The sequence below is a fragment of the Sorex fumeus genome, unplaced genomic scaffold, assembly GCF_029834395.1.
Source record: "Sorex fumeus unplaced genomic scaffold, SorFum_2.1 ptg000063l, whole genome shotgun sequence".
Classification (NCBI taxonomy): domain Eukaryota; kingdom Metazoa; phylum Chordata; class Mammalia; order Eulipotyphla; family Soricidae; genus Sorex; species Sorex fumeus.
Window position 1 is genome coordinate 78,436,493 of NW_026606120.1, and position 20,172 is coordinate 78,456,664.

The 20,172-nt window shown below is 49.1% G+C and overlaps 1 pseudogene; it reads right to left on the reverse strand.

Annotated features, from left to right (window-relative positions):
• Positions 1-458: 458 nt before the first annotated feature.
• Positions 459-18,563, reverse strand: LOC130035093 (RAD52 motif-containing protein 1-like; annotated as a pseudogene).
• Between the last annotated feature and the right edge of the window lie 1,609 nt (positions 18,564-20,172).

The following is a 20,172-nucleotide window of genomic DNA, read 5'->3' on the forward strand; positions in this document are numbered from 1 at the left end:
GCCCTATCACCTATCAACTTCAGGAACTTGAGAAAGGCTTGGTAGGGGCATAGATGAGCTGGTCTCTCCCTAAGATTCACCTACCAGAGTCTGTTCCAGTTCTTTCACTAATAGCCCTGCCTTTGATTTAATATTCTAAGCCTAAGTGCCATAGATTCTGGGGGGAAAAACATTTATATTAGTTTATTTCATTATCAAAATGAAGATTTTGCTGGGATAACGGACAATTACACATGATCTATATTTGAAAAATTACTTTGGAAAAAAGAAGATTGTTACCCCCAAATAGTAGAAACACTATTTCCATCCTTATACCCCTAAGGTTCTTGGTAGGAAGACAGCTCTAAAATTGTGAAGTGTCCCCGGGTCCTCCCGCCCTCCAAAAAAAAAAAAAAAAACCTGGTTCTGTTGGTTACTACCTAAGATTTAAACAAGTATTGTTAAAAACATCTGCCGATTTATCCAAAGTCTCCTCGGCAATCAAAGGACGACAATACCACCTCTAAAACACGGAAGATCTTCATGCTTTGCTTCTGAAGTGGTGCCATAATATCTTCATTTTCCCTTCCTTCAACTTCAGAAAGATCCTGAAGCTGTTAAGATTTTAGATTGAAGGTCCTTCTGAACATCTCAATGTAGATTTTGAAATATTAAATTAGAAATAAAAACGAAACTCCAGCAATCCTTGCCAACCATTGAGTAACCTGTGTAACCTGTGACTTTAACATTAAGCAAAACTTTCCATGAACTACACCAGCCATGCACATACAGAGCACACAAGTGTTGTAGAATATGGACACCACCATCAATTCACTGAGACCTTATTGATTCTGTGGTGTGACCGGTGCTCCAACACTTTCACTTAGACAACTCACATCTATCAGGTCTGTAGGTTCTCAGAGCCTGCTGGGGTCATACCCCACAGTGCTGGGGAGTCGTGCAATACTCAAGACAAAACCCCCGGGCCTTGAACACGGTGGGCACAGGCTCTGCACTTGAACTCTCTCTCCACTTCCTACCTTAATAATCCTTTTAGACCATCCATTGAAACCAAAACGGTAGTTTGCCAGTTCCAGGCATTGGGAGCTGTTTAGGGCAAGTGTCCGATGTCAGACTGCTTTATGTCTGCTGAGATGAACCTAAAGACATAAGAGAGATACTCGAGGTTAGGATCAACTTCCCACAGAGATCTAATTCAGCCGACCCAAGACTTCTCAATACAAGTTTCATAAAGTGGCTGTGAAGAGCAAATCAAACAAACTTTGGTGGTGGTTGTTGTTTCAGAGCCATACTCAGCAGTAATCAGTCACTCCTAGCTCTGTGCTCTGGTATCACTCCAGGTGGTGGATGGGCGAATCATATGTGCTACTGAGTATAGAACCGGGTTGGCAGCAAGCAAGGCCAGCACATTAACTGTGGTGTAAGCATTCAAAGATCAATCTTCATTGCTCCTTCTCTCCAGGCAGCTTTAAATTGGGCAAACTAATTTTGTTCTCCTTTCTCATTCCTTGATTTATTCTCTCAACCAACAAACTATCAATCATTTGTTGGTAACGTACTTTTTTTTTTTTTGCTTTTTGGGTCACACCCGGCGATGCTCAGGGGTTACTCCTGGCTCATGCACTCAGAAATCACTCCTGGCGGTGCTCGGGGGACCATATGGGATGCTGGGAATCGAACCTGTGTCGGCTATGTTGGCTGTGTGCAAGGCAAACACCCTATCTGCTGTGCTATCGCTCCAGCCCCGCATCATTAGTTCTTAAATGACAATTTCAACTTTCAGCCAGGATATTAACTCCTGGCACATTAACTCCTGGCCTATTTCTTGGTCCTTAAACATTTTAGGCATTAAGTTCATAGTAAGCACTAATACTTATTATTTTCAAGCCATGGCACTTCTCTGTATTATTTCCAAAATCTCTGATTAATCTGAGTGTGTCCCTGACTTCTGGTGGTATGTGAAACTATAAGCCGGGAAGATCTGCAAGACTGTAGATAATCAAAAGAAGTAAACTGCTTCAGTGATTCTATCTAGCAGCTCTTGCCTGTAACTATTATTAGGGTCCGAGCTCAGGACAGCCTCACCTGTCAAGGAAAACTCTGAGAGACCAAGTCCATGCAAAAGCAAGAGGTTTATTCGAGCATGCTTGGGCTCACAGCATGATCGCAAACCGTCAGTGACTGAGAGTCCCGAGCCTCTTCAAAGGGGGCTTTTTATAGGGCATCCTCCCGCGCATTTCAGAAAGCGCACGCACAAATCACCCAATACATTTGAATTATCACATTAGATGCTGCACACAGGCAGCCAATCATTTTGCAACAAGCCATCAGCACCAGCCACTCTCTTCTGTACCTGTCACCAGGCCCTCCCAAGGGGCAGTCAATTAGGCCTTTTCATTAGGCCTTCTCCGACCTTGTGGCCTTATCTGGTGAATTCCAGGTGCAAGGAGGAGATGGAGGTACTTGATGTTGGGCCTTGTTAGGCGGATTCCAGGACAAGGAGATGCCTCATTAGGCCTTCTCCGGCCTTGTGGCCTTATCTGGCGAATTCCAGGTGCAAGGAGGAGTTGGGGGTACTTGGTGTTGCTAGCCTGCCACAGCTGCAGGACGGGATATGGGCTGGGACTTGCTTTGCTAGGGCCCAATTGTCATGGGGCTATCTTTCACTATAACCTGAAAGATAGATAAGATAGACCTGCCACCAAGGGAGGACCTCCATCTGCAGCACTCCCCTCTCCAAAGTATTAGCCTTGTTAGAAGAGACTACAGTTTCGTTTATTTTTTTCTTATACCATTTTATGAGCAACTACCATCTGCATAAGTACTTCTTTATAAAGCAAAAAGTACCTCTATTATTAGTTCTCTAAATATATTATAGGGCTGGAGCGATAGCACAGCGGGTAGGGCGTTCGCCTTACAAGCGGCCAACATGGCCGACCCGAGTTCGATTCCTCCGCCCCTCTCGGAGAGCCCGGCAAGCTACCGAGAGTATTGGATATGCCAGACACAGTAACAACAAAGTCTCCAATGGAGACGTTACTGGGCCCGCTCGAGCAAATCGACGATCAACGGGAGGGCCTTTACCTTTACCTTTACCTAAATATATTATTGTGGACTTCTTACATCATTAGTTCTTAAATGACAATTTCAACTTTCAGCCAGGATATTCTATATGAACATATTAATAAAAATTCAAATGCAAGGGTGGAGAGATAGTTCAATGGATAAGGCATTTTTGCCTTGCATATGGCCAATCATGGTTCAACCCCCACATCCCCATGTGGTGCCGCCAAGCCTGCCAGGAGTGATCCCTGAGTGCAGAATCAGAAAAAAGCCTTGAGTATTGCAAAACAAAAAAGAAAAACTATTCAAATACAAATAAAAGCAATATTAATTATTGATTTGTTTTATGTGTCTATCACTATTACCAGTTCATAAGCACCTTGAGTGCTCAATGGATCCATATTGTATCCTTTCCTCTTTCTCTGAAGCGAGAAAAGTTTGTTACCAACAAATGATTGATAGTTTGTTGGTTGAGAGAATAAATCAAGGAATGAGAAAAGAGAACAAAATTAGTTTGCCCAATTTAAAGCTGCCTGGGGAGAAGGAGCAATGAAGATTGATCTTTGAATGCTTACACCACAGACTAGCCTGTCACACGGAGGGGTGTTCTCATGTCTGATGAAGGTGCAGGCAAGGATGAAATGACAGGGAGTGAGAATGACCAGCAAGATGAGGAGTGAGAAGCCAGTTCAGGGAGCCAATCAGAGCAGGCTTCGAATTATCATGAGAAAGGTTTGAAAGAAACAATCCTCATTCAAATATTCAGAGGCATGGGAAGGGGTGGGGGTGTGCATGGGAAAACAGCGGAGCGGGGAAACCCTAGATTCTTACCCCCATCCTCTCTACACCCAACCCTGCTCCACCAAAACCAAACCAACCCACAGAAAGATGGAAATGGGCCACACAAAAGAATGGGACTAAAATGAGGCCCGCCCAAGCAAGACGGAATTCAGGAGCTGGAGACCGTAGAGCCCGGGGTGCACGCAAAGGGAAGAAAGTTTTCAGTGGGAACTGGGAACTGAGGGTGGGCATCGGGAACGGTTGGTGGAAGACAGAACGATGGCGCTGGCCACGAGTCCCTCCAGCCAGCAGGACTGTCAAGCGCACACCTGGACCCCCTCAAGGCCCAGAGGTGGCTGGCCACTGGGCTCTGACCCTTCCAGCTAGTCTCTTACTGCAACCAGCCTCGGAGTTTCTGCAGAAGACAGCCTGGGGGGACCGGCTGTGTGCTGCCAGGATACTGGTGGGCGCTGCGAGGCAGCAGGATGCTGGTGGGTGGGGGTGGCTAGCTGCCAGTGTAAGGTGCTCCGGCCCAGCTCTGCTTCCCACGGGGCCGCGACCCCCGCCAAGCGCCGATCCAACTTCAGGGGAGAGGACTCAAAGAGCGGCTGCAGGTCGCAGGCCCGTTGGGCTGAGTGGGCGGCGCGCGCCGAATTGAAACGGTGACCACGGCGTAGAACCCCGGCGGGGCGGCCGCAGCGTTGGGGAAGACACGCACCTCGTAAAGAAGGCGAAGCGGGAGGAGGCTGAGGACAGAAAATGCTGCGGGACCGCCGCGGTCACCCACCGCACTGTCAGGCGGCCAAGAGCCACCCTCCCCGCACACGCCCACCCCTGCGCGGGGGCCACATCCCCAGCCCGCTGCGCTCTCCGAGCCCGGGCTGCAGCAGCGCCCTACGGCCACGGCCAAGGGGCTCGAGGGCCAGCACGAGAATCTGTCGCGGAGAGCTGACAGCCACGGTTGCCTTGGCACACGGCAGGGCGCGGGGTCGTGGCGGGAAGTCTGGGCTCGCGGGGCGTCTTTCCCGGAACACCCCGCCCTGCCCTCCGGGCCTGGCTCACATGCAACGCTTCGGCCGTGGGCCCAGGGCTCAGCTCCAGGGTTTTGTCACTCTCACTGGGAACCGTGAAAGGTACCACCTCAGCCGTCCTCGTCCTCACTGCATCTGTGCTCGCCAGGCTCCCGCGGCACTGCGCCTGCGCAGGACGCGCTAGTACTTTTCGTAGGGGGTTCGCGCGAGGGGTGGGGCGTGCTGGGGGCGGGGCTTCTGTGGCCCGCTCAGCCCACAGTGGGCGGGGCTCGGCGCTAAGTCCCCACCTCGAACTCCAAGGTATCCCACCAGCACAAGCCTTTCTTGAAGAGCCCAGTGGGCTAATTTTCTTTCTTTTTTTTTTTTCAGAGTTTTTCACAATATTTGATTATATTCAATATTTGATTATATTCAATATTTCAACACCAATTCCACCATCATTATACCTTTCCACCACCTTTGAGTTTTCCCACCACTCCCCAAGACTGCCCCAAAAGATGATGTTAAATAATTTATTTATAAATAATTAACTAAAAATGATCCAAAAAGGTTTCAGTAGAGCAAAGTGTGTGAAAATTGTTGTATCTTAAAGCCATTGAGTGCCAGGATGAGGGACCAGAGAGCTAATTTAAGGATGCTGGGGCAAGGACCTCTAGGAAGCAGAGCTCTCTTGTTCATCAGGGACCTTTAGGTAGCAGACAGAGAGCACCACCCAGTGAAACTGTAAAATGAGGAGTGCTGTGTGTGGGAAACTACCTTGGAAGAGGCAGGTCATAAATTTTTTTGTCATGCTAGTCACCTGAATCCTTAAAAAACAATTTCCTTCCTCCCTACCCCAATCCCGACCCCTAAGGATTCTGGACTATTGTGAAGATGAGTTTGTGGGGCCGGGATGATGTCGGAGCTGAGATCAGGGCAGAAACTGGGGAATCGAGCTGATTCAAGTAGTGGCTCCAACTTGGGAGCTCGTGGTGCCCAAGCGACTATTCTTAGCTTCCCTATAGCTATTTGGTGGAGCAATAACCTGGGACGGCAAGCAGGTCCTACTCATCTGTAATTCTAAAATGTTAGTATCAGGGGCTAGAGCAATAACACAGCGGGCAGGGTGTTTGCCATGCATGTGGCCAACCTGGGTTAGATTCTGGCACCTCATATTGTCCCCCGAGCACCACCAGGAGCAATTCCTGAGTGCAGAGCCAGGAGTAACCTCTGTGACTCAAAATGGGAAAAAAAAAGTTAGTGTCAGATGGAATTGTGTTCATTCATTTTGGGGCCATACCCGGTGATGCTCAAGGCTGACTCCTGGCTTTGTGCTCAGGCATCATTGAACCCCTGGCAGGGGGTGGGGGACCATTGATGGAGCTGGGAATTAAACCCAGGTCAGAGGAGTCAGGACAGCACCAAATCCCATCTGTGACATTTTCCCTAGTCCTTGAAAAAAAGAATAATATATTCAGTTGTCAGAGTGATAGTACAACAAGTAGAGTATTTACCTTTCATACAGCTGACCAGGTTCAATCCCTAGCATCCCATATGGTTCCCTGAGGACCCCCGGGAGTAATTCCTGAGAGCAGAGCTAGGAGAAACGCCTGAACATTGCCAGGTTTGCTCCCCCCCCAAAAAACATAAAGGATAATATAACCAATGTTCTTTTCTAAGAAAAAATTGGTTCCATTAATCAAGTGTGATCTTTCTACAATACTAATAATTGTTTTATGAAAAGGAACACGCTGTAATACACTGTCCTCCTGTTGTTCATCGATTTGCTCAAGTGGGCCCAGTAATGTCTCCATTTTTTTGAGACTTGTTGTTACTGTGTTTGGCATATCGAATACGTCACAGGTTAGCTTGCCAGGCTTTGCCAGGCTTTGCTGTGCAGGCAAGATACTCTCGGTAGCTTGCCGGGCTCTCCGAGAGGGGCTGGAGGAATCGAACCCAGCTTGGCTGGGCTGGCTGTGCGCAAGGCAAACGCTCTACCATTGTGCTATCACTCCAGCCCATGAAAAGGAAGATATTTTTATTTATCCCCTTCAGTCTTAAAGTTGTTTTAAAAGTGGAAAATCTTTGATCATGATCTTAATTGTATTGTTGTTTTTTCTGTTCTGGAAATCTACAAGTCTGGAAACTACCACATCATCATTTCTCGTTTTATGGCTGCTGTAATTAAAACTCAAAGTGGGAACATGAGTGATTCAAGGCACACCCCAGTTTTATCAGGACTGATGGGTGTTACATGCAAGACAAACCTTCATTTGTCCCTTTTCTGAAAATTGCCCTGTATTGTCCTTAAACAGGTTTTATTCCATATCGGCACCTCCTAAGAAAATTAAATCAGCAGGGGGAGGGTGCTTGCCTTGCATGTGACTGACCTGGGTTCGATCCCTGGCATGCCATATGGTATCCTGAGCATTGCCAGGAGTGATTCCTGAGTGCACAGTCAAGAGTAACCCCCAAATATCGCCAGGTGTGGTGCAAAAACAAAACAAAACAAAAATTAGATCCGAGCTAAGAAAGACAGGAGTGAGGGTAAGGTGCTTGCCTTGCATGTGGCCAACCCAATTCTAATCCTTGGAATAGTATGTAAAATATAAAGAAACATGTTGGGAGCCCCCCACCCCTGTCTTTTTAAAAAGAGTCATCCCTAATATTAATGTTCCTGCTTTTGTTTGATGACTGGGAGTGTATCCCCAGCACTCCAAGGGGTTACTCCTGAGCAAGACATTCAGGAATAGCCCCAGACACTTGGGTGTGGTCCCAAATACCTCTCCCCGAAACAAAACAAAAACAGATTCTACCCAGGACTTTTGAAAGATGATCTGAATTCTAGTCCATTCTTCCAGAGTAGCCTGAAATCATTGGCATTCTGACACGCTTCCTCCACCCACCACTATTTTCTATGCCTCCGTACCAGATCACTAATCTGCACCCGAGCTTTCTCTCTCCACACAACACAATTGGCTTTGGATAAGTTACTGGAGCCTGATATTGTTTCAGGCCAGTAATTATAGCATTCATTTCCTCTCCCATTACCCTGTGAAACTGTTCACACAGGTCTCTACTTCACAATGAACATGTCGCGGACAATAGGTTTTATCTTCCCTTTAGCACTATGAGTGCTCCGATTGCAGTAGGCACTCAAATTCAATCAGGAAAATATTATCACTTTCTTTGTACAAGGAACACTTTAATAATCCCCAAAATATAGAAACTTCATCGGGGTCCCCTTGGTTTTACAACTGATAGTCAGGAGCTAGGGGCCTGGAATTGCATGGGAAGGAGGAGGAAGCCCTTGGAAATCCTTTATTCCTGAGGCCCTGGTGCCATTTGGTTTGTGAAAGGGAAGGGAAGAAAGTGACACAGAATGAAAGGAAAGGACAGAAGAAATGGAGAATCCCCAAATGAGGAGAGAGACGAGTTCTGGAAAACTCCACAGCAGGCCAGCTTCCCCTGAATAATTCCAGGTGACAACCTGTCAACCAGAAAAAAGAACGGTCGGCCCTCACAGTGCAGCTTCCACCTCACCCTGAGGAGACAAAACACTGGTTCTGGCTTCATCCACCCTGACCCAGTGCTCTGTGAGCCCCTGCGACCACTCCCTGGGCCTCCTTTGTGGATCTCTGTTCTGGCCTCCTGTGGCCCTTCTGATGCTTCCTTTCAATTGCCCTCATCTGTGGCCTTTGCTCTTCCCCCATTTGGCTGCTTCCACATTTTCAAACAGTTTTTTCCCATGACAGGAATGAACCCTATTTGCTTGGGCCAAGACTTACTCAAGAAAAATGTTGCCCCCCTTCTTGCCACACAGACTCTCTCTCTGGAAAGAGTCAGTCTTAAGGTACCCCTGAGGTACCTGAGTGTTTACCCAGTGCCATACAGTCACCTGGACAGGGCAGGTGCTTAGATAGTTAATGTATCTGTTCACCAAGAAGTGCAGAGAAGTTCAGTAACCATTGGAACACCCAACATGGCTAAGCTGACTGTTTCAGGATGTCTACCTCTCTGGGGAATGGGACATTTCTTTTTCCACTGAAAATGTTGCTGCTAGCTGAGACCAGATACGACCGTTTTATGCAAATGTTCCCATGACTCCAATTATGGAACCAATTGCTGATCCAGCGGACTTTGCATCCCAGGTACTTGGTCTGGACTGAAGCCATCCTCATGGCTGCTTAGGACTTTAGTGGTGGAACTTGAGGGGCCCATGAGGAGTGGAGAAAGCTGGTATGCACAGGGCGCTTTGGAGCAAGGTTCCCAGCAAAGCAGTGGCTAGCCGACTGTTGGGTTTTTGGGTCCCATCTGGCTGGCTCTGCACTCAGGAATTACTCCTGCTGGGCTTAAGGGACCATAAAGGATGCCTGGGAAGGGGTGGGGGCGGATCATTCAGTCAGCTGCACACAAAGCAAACTCCTTACCCACTGTGTCGTCCCCCTCCTCCCTCCTCCTCCTCCTCCTCCTCCTCCTTTCCTCCTCCCCTTGTGTATCTTTTTGAGGAACTCTGCACCCTTTCACATCCCTGTCAGCAGTGCACAGGGGACGTTTCTCCATACCTGCTTGGACTCCTGTGGGTCCATTTGACCTGTGTCCCCAGGCCCACCATCAACCAGTGGGAAACACTAGGCCACTAGGTCACCGTGATGGTGATGGTTGCATCTGTACTGAGCTTGTACAGAAATTTTTCCTTTTTCCCCCCTGCCACTCTGGATATGCTCAGGAGTTACTCAAAGATGTGGGGTGTTGAGGATCAAACCTGGTTGGGTGCTAAAAGGCAACACTGACCCTCTATGCTACAGCTCTGGCCCAACTTTGTAGGTCTTAGGCTGTGTTTTTACTTTCATGATTACATCTTAGGAACTGACGAAGTTTTCGTTTTGAGGATGACCACCTTAACTAGCATGTTTTTGGTCTCTATGCTATTGTCCTAAGCAACTGCAAAACTGACTCTTTATGAACTTTCAAAGCTTAATTTCTTTATGAACTTTCAAAGCTTAATTTTTTGTGGTTCCACAGTCAATGGTGTTCAGGGCTTACTCCTGGCTCTGAGGCCAGGAATCATTCCTGGTGGGATGCGGGGGATCATGTGTGGTGTTGGGGATTGAACCCCGGTCAGTTGGATACAAGGCAAGTGCCCAACCCACTATACTATTGCTCCAGTCCTGTCCACTCAGTTTTTTCATGCCACTTCATATCTGAGCTCACTTGTGCATGTGTTCTGAGGAAGGGGTCCACCTCTGATCTTTGGCATGGGGGTTCTCTGATGAGCCCAGAATTGTTTGTTCAAGAGATCATGAGCATTTGGGCTCTACATGTACAATGTGAGCTGAGGATGGCCAGACCTGACCCCTTCCCTGCCATGACTGTCTCTCCTGTCACCAGTGACTCACTCACTCACTGGCTGGGGAGCTCGGGAGAACGATTCCAGCTCCTTTCTGGTTTCTTTTCTCGCTTTTCCAAGCCCTCCCTGCCTTCTGGTGCCTAGCATGGGAAGGCAGAGGCCAGGAAGCTGGTTGAGCATTTGCAGTGACTGACCAGGGAGGAAATGGGTCAATGAGGGCTGGGCCCAGCACCACATAACTCCCCCTGCTGCTTTTGTTTCCCACATGTCCATCAGGACTGCCACCTCCTGCTACAGCCAAGCAGGGATGCGGCTTGGGGGGGGGGGGGTGTCTCAGCTTCCTGGGCCCAGAGAGACTGGACCTGAGTCAGGCACTGGGGAGCCTCAGCACTAAGTCTCCCAGGTTTCCACCCTCTCACCCACAGGTGCTTCCTCGCTGGTGACAGGAACCGCATGTCAACCTGGGCGGCCACTGGGGCCCATTCACAGTGCAGCCATTGAACAAAGGTGCCAGAGTCACTGGCAGCCCTCCCCTAGGAAAATGGGTGGGGGAAGGGGGGGAGTGGCTCCAGGACCTTTCCCAACAGGTCCTCACCTGGGCTTCCTCCATCCCAGTGCCTCCAGCTATCTGGGCTGGCTCCTTTTCTCTTTTTTCTTTCTGTTTTGGGTCCCATCCGGTGATGCAAGGAGTTACTCCTGGCTCTACACTCAGGAATTATGCCTAGTGGTGCTAGGTGGGGCGACTACACGGGATGCTGGGAATTGAACCAGGGTCAGCAAGGCAAGGCAAACGCCCTCCCCTCTGTGTTTTAGTCCCTTTCTTTTCTGTAATATTATTTTTATTATTGGTTTTTGGGCCCCACTCAGTGCTGCTCAGATATCACTCCTGGCTCTGTGCTCAGGGATCACTCCTGGTGGGCTCCAGAAGCCATATGTGGCGCTGAGGGTTAAACCTCGGTCGATCGCATGCCAGGCAAGTGCCCTACCTGCTGCACTAGCTCTCCAGCCCCATCTTTTTGGTAAAGTAGCAAAACCAGTGGCTCTCAGGGTTTTAGACTTGGCCAGGAATGGGATCGGGGGGAGCATAGGGCTGGTATGTGCGAGGCCCAGGTTGCATGGCCAACTCTTGTACTCTCCCATGCACAGTCAGGAGGAGTTCTGGAGGATTCAAACACCCCCAGCCCAAAGTCCCATCAGGCTCAAGTAACACACCTCTGGGTGCCAGAGCATCAGGCCTGCAGATCCAGGGTGAACAATGATGCAGGGGGACTTACGGCCCAGCCCCACGTGGTAGCCACCATGACAAAACACAAAAGCTGGGCCGGGGAGAGAGTTGAAAGGGCTGGAGTGCATGCTTGGCATGTAGGAGGCTGGGACCCAGTCCCCAGTCACTGATCACACACCTGGTTGTGGCCACAGAACAACCAATGTTCACCTCCGAAGCTTTCTTCATAATAACCTAACCCTGGAAATAATCCACCTGCCTATTAAGAAAAGAATGGAAAATACATATGGCAAGGGTATTACTAGGGCATACTACTGCACAAAGGGAAAACTCACAAACATAGCCTCCTGCTGTATTTACAGGTGGATCTTGGTCATTTTACTCAGCGGAAGATGTCAGGCATAAATAGTACACTGTGCTGCAATCCCGGGGAAAAGCAATCAGTCAGAGTGTGGTTTCTGTGGGGGGAAGGGTACCTTCGAGAGCAGTGTTCTTCGACCTTGTCCTTGACCGACAGCTGTCCTGGCCTGGCAGTTACAACCAAGGCAGGGGGCCAGTGGTTTTCAACCTTTTTCCGTGGAACCAGAGAAAAGGGGAGAAATCTTTTGCAGGCCAAAATGCAGGGACACAAAGCCTTCTTATTAATGTCACTTTGTGGATTCATTTTAAAGTCTAATATTACAAAGTGAAAATCGTGTCCCTGGTTTGCCACGTAGAAAGTGGCAAGCACTTGTTCACAAAGTGGCAGGAACATTCTGGCAGGACAGGCTGGCACCTGTCCACAGACTGGGGCTTGGGAAATCACTGTTGTCGTGGGCTAGAAATGCTCCAGAATTTGATACTAAAAGTGGCCACAGAGTATATGCAAGATGTAGGTATTACTGAGGGGTACACAAAAAATAAGGAAACTGTAAATACAGAGATATATTAAGGGGAGCCGAGGAAGAGGCAGGAAGAACAAACTTCAGTGATGGGCGGGCATAAGCAGATGCTGGGCCTTTTATAACAGACACAGAAGGGAGCTCAAGCAGCTCATGGACCTAAACGTAAGAGCTAAACCCGTAACTATGAAGCAGAGGGTCAGAGGGCTGCCCAGCAGACTGAATACATCTGCTGTACACAGGAGGCCCAGTTTGATCCTCAGCATTGCAGGTTCCCCTCAGCATCGTCAGGGCTGACCCCCAAACAGAGAGCCAAGAGTCACCTCCTTATACAACTAGCTGTGGTCCCAAAGCAAAAATCAAGTTCCTGCAAAAAAGCATATTGAGTATCGAGTACGCCACTCGATATGCCAAAAACAGTAACAATGATGGTCCTCATTCCCCTGACCTTGAAAGAGCCCCCAATATGCCATCGGGCTACACTAGCAAGTGACGGGGATGAATGGAAACGTTACTGGTGCCCACTCGAGCAAATCGATGAAGAACGGGGTGATAGTGATAGTGATAGAGAAAAAGCACTGTAGCACAGTAGTACTGTCTTCCCATTGTTCATCGATTTGCTCGAGCGGGCCCAATAATGTCTCCATTGTGAGACTTGTTGTTACTGTGTTTGGCATATCGAATACATCACGGGTAGCTTGCCAGGCTTTGCTGTGCATGTGAGATAATCTCGGTAGCTTGCCAGGTCGAAGTCGGCCAGCATTTGTGCCGCTTGGCTGATGTTTGGTGTTATTAAAACAATGTCATCAGCAAAGCGGAGGTGGTGTAGTTGCCAACCATCTATCTTCACTCCCATTCCTTCCCATTCCAGTCGTCACATGATGTTCTCGAGGGTGGCACTGAAGAGTTTCGGTGAAATGGTATCACCCTGCCGAACCCCTCTCTTGACATCAATGATTACGTCTTTGTAGAATGGTGAGATCTTGGTAGTGAATCTGTAATACAGCTCATGGAGGATCTTGATGTATTGAGTTTGAATGCCCTGATTGGCTAGGGCTTCAATGACCGCTTCCATCTCAACAGAATCAAAGGCCTTCTTTAAATCAATGGACGTTAGACAGAGCGGCATCTTGAACTCCCGAGAAACCTCAATGAGCTTGGTTATCGTGTGGATATGGTCAATGGTGCTGAATCCTTTGCGGAACCTGGCTTGCTCGCATGGTTGTCCTTCATCTAGTGTTCTGCCAATCCTATTCAGGATGACTCGAGTGAACAACTTGTAGATGACAGACAATAGGCAGATCGGGCGATAGTTGCATATGTCATGGATGTCTCCCTTCTTGTACAGTAGTACAGTCCTGCTGGTTTTCCATTGGGATGGAACCTTGCATTCAGACCGGTAGCGTGTAAAGAGCTGAGCCAGCATATTGATGAGTACTGATGGCAGGTTCTTCAGGTGTTCAGGTCTGACCTTGTCTGGGCCGGGTGCTGTTCGTTTCTTTATTGACGAAATGGCGTGTCGGATTTTGGAAGGGAGAACACTGGGAATGACATATCCATCCTGTGGAATTTGGTATGTCGGCAGGTGGACAGGGCTATCGAAGAGATTTGAGTAGAAGTCATGGATAATCTTCTCCATTGCCATTCTGGAAGATGTGATAGATCCATCAGGACGTCGGAGGGCAGTCATCTTGGTCTTGTAGTTGGCGAAGAACAGGCGGGCGTTATGAATACTTTTCCCGGCTTCTGCCGCATCTACCAGCACTTCTGCTCTTCTCTCTTTGAGGTCTTCCTTGATCACATCTCTGCACTGCTTTGCGAGCTCGGACGTTTGCTTGTGGTTGCCTGAGGCATGTGCCAAACCACGTTGGCGAATAAGCTCAAGAGTTTTCGAAGACAGGTGTTTTTTTGTGGCTATTTCTCTCTTGGCGTTCCTCACACAATCATGGAGGTGCTGAACCAGTCGATCGTATTCCTCGTCAATGTTGTCAACAATGGCATCTTCCCATGTTGCCGCAATAGTGCCAAAGAGCTCCCAGTTGGTGGTCATTCTGGGAGTTCTCATAGTGCTATCGCTATCTGTTATATGTAAAATATATAAAATATATAAATTATCTAAATCACATATTATGCCTATGCAACAGAAACATCATGAAGCTATCAAAATTATAGCACTGGGGTCAGAGGGATAATACAGTGGGTAAAGCACTTGCCTTACATGAGCTGACCCAAGCTCTATCCATAACACCCCAAAGGCCCCCGAGCACCGCCAGGAGTGATCCCTGAGCACAGAGCTAGGAGTACGTCCCATCACTGGTTGCCTCCAATCAGCGGTAGGGCGTTCGCCTTACAAGCGGCCAACATGGCTGACCCGAGTTCAATTCTTCTGCCCCTCTCGGAGAGCCTGGCAAGCTACCGAGAGTATCTCGCCCGCATGGCAGAGCCTGGCAAGCTCCCCGTGACGTATTCGATATGCCAGACACAGTAACAACAAAGTCTCTAATGGAGACGTTACTGGGCCCGCTCGAGCAAATCGATGATCAACGGGAGGGCCTTTACCTTTTATGTTACCCAAAAGTTCAAAAAAAAATTTATAGCACCAAAGTACTCTACCAGCGATGAAAGGTGACTATAATATATTACTAACTGAAAACAATTCGAAGCAATTTTTTTTTCTTTTTGGGTCACATCCAGCATTGCACAGAGTTTACTCCTGGTTCTGCACTCAGGAATTACCCCTGGCAGTGCTCAGGAGACCATATGGGATGCTGGGAATCGAACCTGGGTCGGCCACGTGCAAGGCAAACGCCCTACCCGCTGTGCTATTGCTCCAGCCCCTGAAGCAATATTTTGTGAAAAAAAATTGACTGTTTAACAATGCTTATTTCTCCACAGAAGAATTCCTAATGACCATCATAAGTCAAAAGAGTGATCTGGCTAATACATAAGCCAATTCCCAGAAGCAATAAGAATAAGAAGCACGCCTGCCTTCTTCTGTTCAAAAAAAAAAAATGTTAACTTACTCATGTGTACTCATTTATCTGTGTGTATACTGAAAAAAGTCGAAAAAAATCTGAAACATCAAGCACTGACCCAGTGCTGGTTACCTCTAATCAGAGAACTCAGAGCAATTTTTAGTTTCTTCTTTCTACTGAGCTACATTTCCTACTAAAACTCCTTTTGCTTGCTTCTACAATGTTATAAAGTTTCAAGTTCAGTAAATTATATTGTATAAATGCTACTGTAATTCAGAGAATTACATGATGGAATGGAATCCCTGGCATGGTCATTGCACAGAGTGCGGAATCTGTTGAATTCAGTCAGCATCTAAGCATCCAAGGAGAGAAAGTGCCTTGATGAACTCGGGCTTTCCAGAACCCACCAAAACTACCCATCCCTGAAGGGGGGAAGGGGATGACTGCCAGTTAGCTCAAATTGCTTCTGCCCATGTCTCACCAGGCTTAGTGGGCAGAGAAACAGGACTGATCAAAGGCCCACAAGCATAAAAGGAGGGAAGAGATGATTGTGGGCTTTCCTATGGATTTATCCTAACCCAAAGGAAGAGACCTGTAAAACAGCATGGAGATGATGGTTTGTTCTGTGAGGGTCAATTTTACCAACAAAGTGCCCTCTCATCAGGACGGACTCATCTGAGAGCAAATAAAATTAAGTATTTTGGGAAACAGCTATTGAAAGTAAGGAGGACTGCTGTCACATTTCACCTTAAATTTGTCATCTAATGGAAGGGCCTTACTCCTTCTGACAAGGGTCACCTAGTCTAAAAGGTTCTGCAAGATCATCCTCAGCTTCCACAGGCTTCTGGGAAATAAATAAATCTTTGTGACCTTAGACCTGGCAATTAGGATCTTAATTACAAACACCCAAACCCTAAGTGACAAAAGGAAATAGATATGCTGGAGTACATCAAAACTGAAAACTTTTGATGGAGCTATGGGACAGTGGGTAAGGCATTTACCTTGCAGACGGCCAACCTGGGTTTGATCCCCAGCACCATATATGGTCTCCGGTGTCCCACCAGAAGTGACCCCTGAGCACAGAGCCAGGAGTAAGCCCTGAGTGCCATAAGGTATGGTCCCAAAACATAAACAAACAAAAAATATTTATGTGGCAGAAGATAAAGACACAGCTCAGGGGCTGTGGTGCACACCAGGCCTGGATTTGACCCCTGGCACCATGAGACGCTCTTTCAAGCATCTCTGGGTATAGTCCTGGAGACCCTTGAGGATCACCAGTCACACTGGTGATCTCTGGCACAAAAGGATCTCATTCTTAGGCCTTCAAACCAAATCACATGCCTTGGCTAGATTAGCAGTTAAAAATTTAACTCCACCTGTGTCAGCCCCTTGAAAACTTTGGACTTACTAGAATGTGTAGGGGCATTTACAGCCACATGACACCCCAAACTGTACAACAAAGATAAAACAGGAGTAACACACCAGACTGGATGAGATGTAAATTAGAAGGCATCCAATCTTGATTAAGAAAGTAGCAATATAGAAGGCTTAACCTGTAACATCTTAGCAATGTCTTGTACAATTGCTTAATAGCTCCAGGGTGAGGGGCTGGAGGAATAGTACAGCGGGTAGGGCGTTTCCCTTGCATGCAACCAACCCGGGTTCGGTTCTCAGCATCCCATATGATCCCCTGAGCACCGCCGGGGATAATTTATGAGTGCAGAGCCAGGAGTAACCCCTGTCCATCGCCGGGTGAGACCCAAAAAGCAAAAACAAACAAACAAAAAACCCTAAAATAATAGCTCTAGGGTGAGATACACAATCTTCACTAACTTTCTTCTGAGGAAATATTTTTTCATTATTCTTTTAGCAAATTATAAGAAGAAATATAAAATAAATTACTGAGTACGTGCCTTGGGGGTAGGCTTAAGGGATGATTGGAAAAACTGGAGATAATGGTGGTGGGAAGGTGCAATGATGGTGGGACTGAATGCCTGTAACAAATCGTCATGAAAAATTTTGTAAACCACAGTGTCTATATAAGGTAAGGGAAAATAAAATGAAAAAAAAAAGTTAAATTAAAAAAACAAAAACAAAAAACACACGCCAAAACAGGGCAAGCTGTCCCTTTGCACCAGGAGGTGGTGCCACCTGATAAGTCTGAGAGGTAGAATGGGAACTGAGCCTTTGAAGGAACCAAGTACAGGGGGAGAAAACTTCCACTGTATGATTCCCAGACTAAGCTTAGGACGAGGGAGGCAACAACAGGCAGGCTGGGAGACACCAGATGAAGATGTTCTTTCCTTCCATCCAGTCAAGAACACCTTTTTTCTCTCTCACACACTCTTCTCTCATGTTCCCTAGGACTTTGAATGAAAACAGGAACTTCCCCTCTCCACAAGTCATCCACTAGTGCACCTCTAGGGCCCAGAACAGTGCGTGGGTGACACACACTAGAACCCAGAAAACACTTGTTGAATGAAGTGATGAATAAAGTAAAAACAAGGGCAAATCACAGATCGCTCACATAGCAGATTTCATTTCAAAAGATTTCATTTTTTCTTAGAGCTGAGTAGTATTCCATTCTGTAGATGTACCTTTAAAGACAAAGACAGTTTCTTTAACCAGTCCTCTCTTCTTGGACATTTGGGTCGGTTCTATATTTTGACTGATGTGAATAGTGCTGCAAAAAACAGAAGGGTGCAAATGTCTTGGGTCTTTGGGACAGATGCCAAGCAGTTCCTATAAAACATCACGGGGCGGGGGGAGGGGGTGCTCAGGGCGCGCTCCGGTATAAAATCTCTGTCTCTGTCCTCCCGTTGTTCATCGATTTGCTCGAGCCGGCCCAGTAAACGTCTCCATTGTGAGACTTCTTGTTACTGTGCTTGGCATATTGAATAAGGCGTAGGGAAAACTCGTTTTCCCGGAGAGTCCCCTGGGCAGGAAGGTCCCTGAGCTCTGTCGGTTCCCAGAGCCTACACCCTGGGAAAGCAAAGACAAGGAGCTTCAACAAGTGGGCAAGCGTCACTCACGGAAGCCAAGAGGGCCCCATCGTTACGCAGAAGGTAGCCGGCAAGGGAACGTAGCCAGTAGGATTTAGTCGCATGGGGACACCTGCGGCAACCGGCAAGCCCCGCTGGGGGACAGGTCTGCAGCTTCCTCTGGGACGTTTGGCGGAATGCCGACGCGCTGGCCCCGCCCCCAAACTCTTCCTAGCTCCGCGATTGGGCCGTTGGCTTGGGGGCGTGGCCCGACGTCCAGGCGACGTGCTTGCGTCATCGCCGCGGGCTCTGCTTCCTGTTGTCTGGGGCTGGGAGGCTGCCGCCGTGTCAGGAACAGATCTCAGGTGCTGCCGCGGCCCTGAGCGCCCCTCACAGCCTCCCACAGGCTCGCTGTGGTGAGTGACGGCTGAGGGGACGAGGAGGGGGGAAGCGCCGCGGCGGCGGGGCAGCCCCGCGGAACCCCGCCGGGTGCCCTCCCCGAGCCGGGCGTCTGCCAGCCCCTTCCCCACCCGAGCCCGCGAGCCCGAACCCCGGCCAGACGCCACCCCGCCCGGCGCATCATCACCCGCGACCTCGGGGACAGCCCTTGCGGGCTCGGCTCCCTTAGCCCAGTTTCCCTCAGCTCCCTGCAGTGCACCCCGAGGCCCGCCCCGGAGACCCGGGTTCGATTCCCTGTGGCATCGCATATGGGATTCCTGAATGCGGAGCGCGGGGCTGAGCCCTGAGCACTGTCGGGTGTTGCCCCGACAAAAGCCGAAGGTGCGTGGCCGGTGGAGCCCAGCGCTTCGTGACAACCTGGATCCAGCCCTGAAATGTGCCCGAGCTCAGCGCCTCACCCCCGTGTCCTCCCGGTCCTCCTGGGCCGCCCATCTCCGCTTCCTCATCCGCCTCATGACAAACCCAGCAGGGTCCTCGCACTCTGCCCGCGGCCTCAGCTCCGCACCCATTGACCGTTGACCCAGTCCCCGTGTGGTCTGAGAAGGGTCAGAGTTCTCCGCCAACCCCCCTCACTGCCCCCAGCAGCCAAATATAGACGCGTGCGCACAGCCCGGCAGTTAAGGGGTGGCTAGACTGACCCCGGAGGGGGCTCCCGTGGTCAGCTAGCTTGGGGGACATGGCAGTTAAGGGGGGTGTCTGGACTGCCCCCCGCCAGGGGCGTCAGTGGTGGGCTAGCTGGGGGGCTGCCTCTGCTGCGTGGCCAGGGTTTCTCCTCACCTTCTGTTCCCCTGGGGTTTGTGTGTCCAGCACTGGTGTTGGATTCCCTGTGCTGGCCACCTGCCTGGTAGGCATTGGCCAAGTCCCTGAAGGTGAGTGCTGGTGCCTCAGTCACTCCCTCCACTGCAGTGGTGGGAACCAGCCCTTCCTTCCCCGGTGCTGGCCTGGGGATGTGGAGAGTGCCACGGTGTGGTCGCAGAACGCTGTGTGAGTTGTCCTGGCACATGTTAAGACTCCGCACCCTGTGCTCCCCCAGCCAGAGCTGTTTGCTGGTCAGCCCCAACAACCACCCGAGAGCATTTGGCAATGAGTCTTGTAGTTAGGGGAGTGGGTAAGTGGGTCCTGGGGAGGCTACTGCCAGGGTGGGCACAGGAGCTGTCAAACTTATGTCTTCTTTCTGCAGGTGCCAGATCATTGACTTTTGACCATTTGGGACACTCCTGAACCCAAGGAACTGACCTCAGAGCAGCACACACGCTTGCCCCATGCGTGGTGGGTGCACATTTCCTCCACGTTCTCTTGACCGGACAGCAGAGAGTTGGTCATTTCACAGATGTTGATAAGGACCCCAAGGAGAACCCGTCATCTCTGTGCTGATTCTTTGAGTCTCGTTCCTTTGAGACTCCTTTAGGTGCTTTTAGGATCCCCCTCCTTGAGGTGCCAGGAAGTCC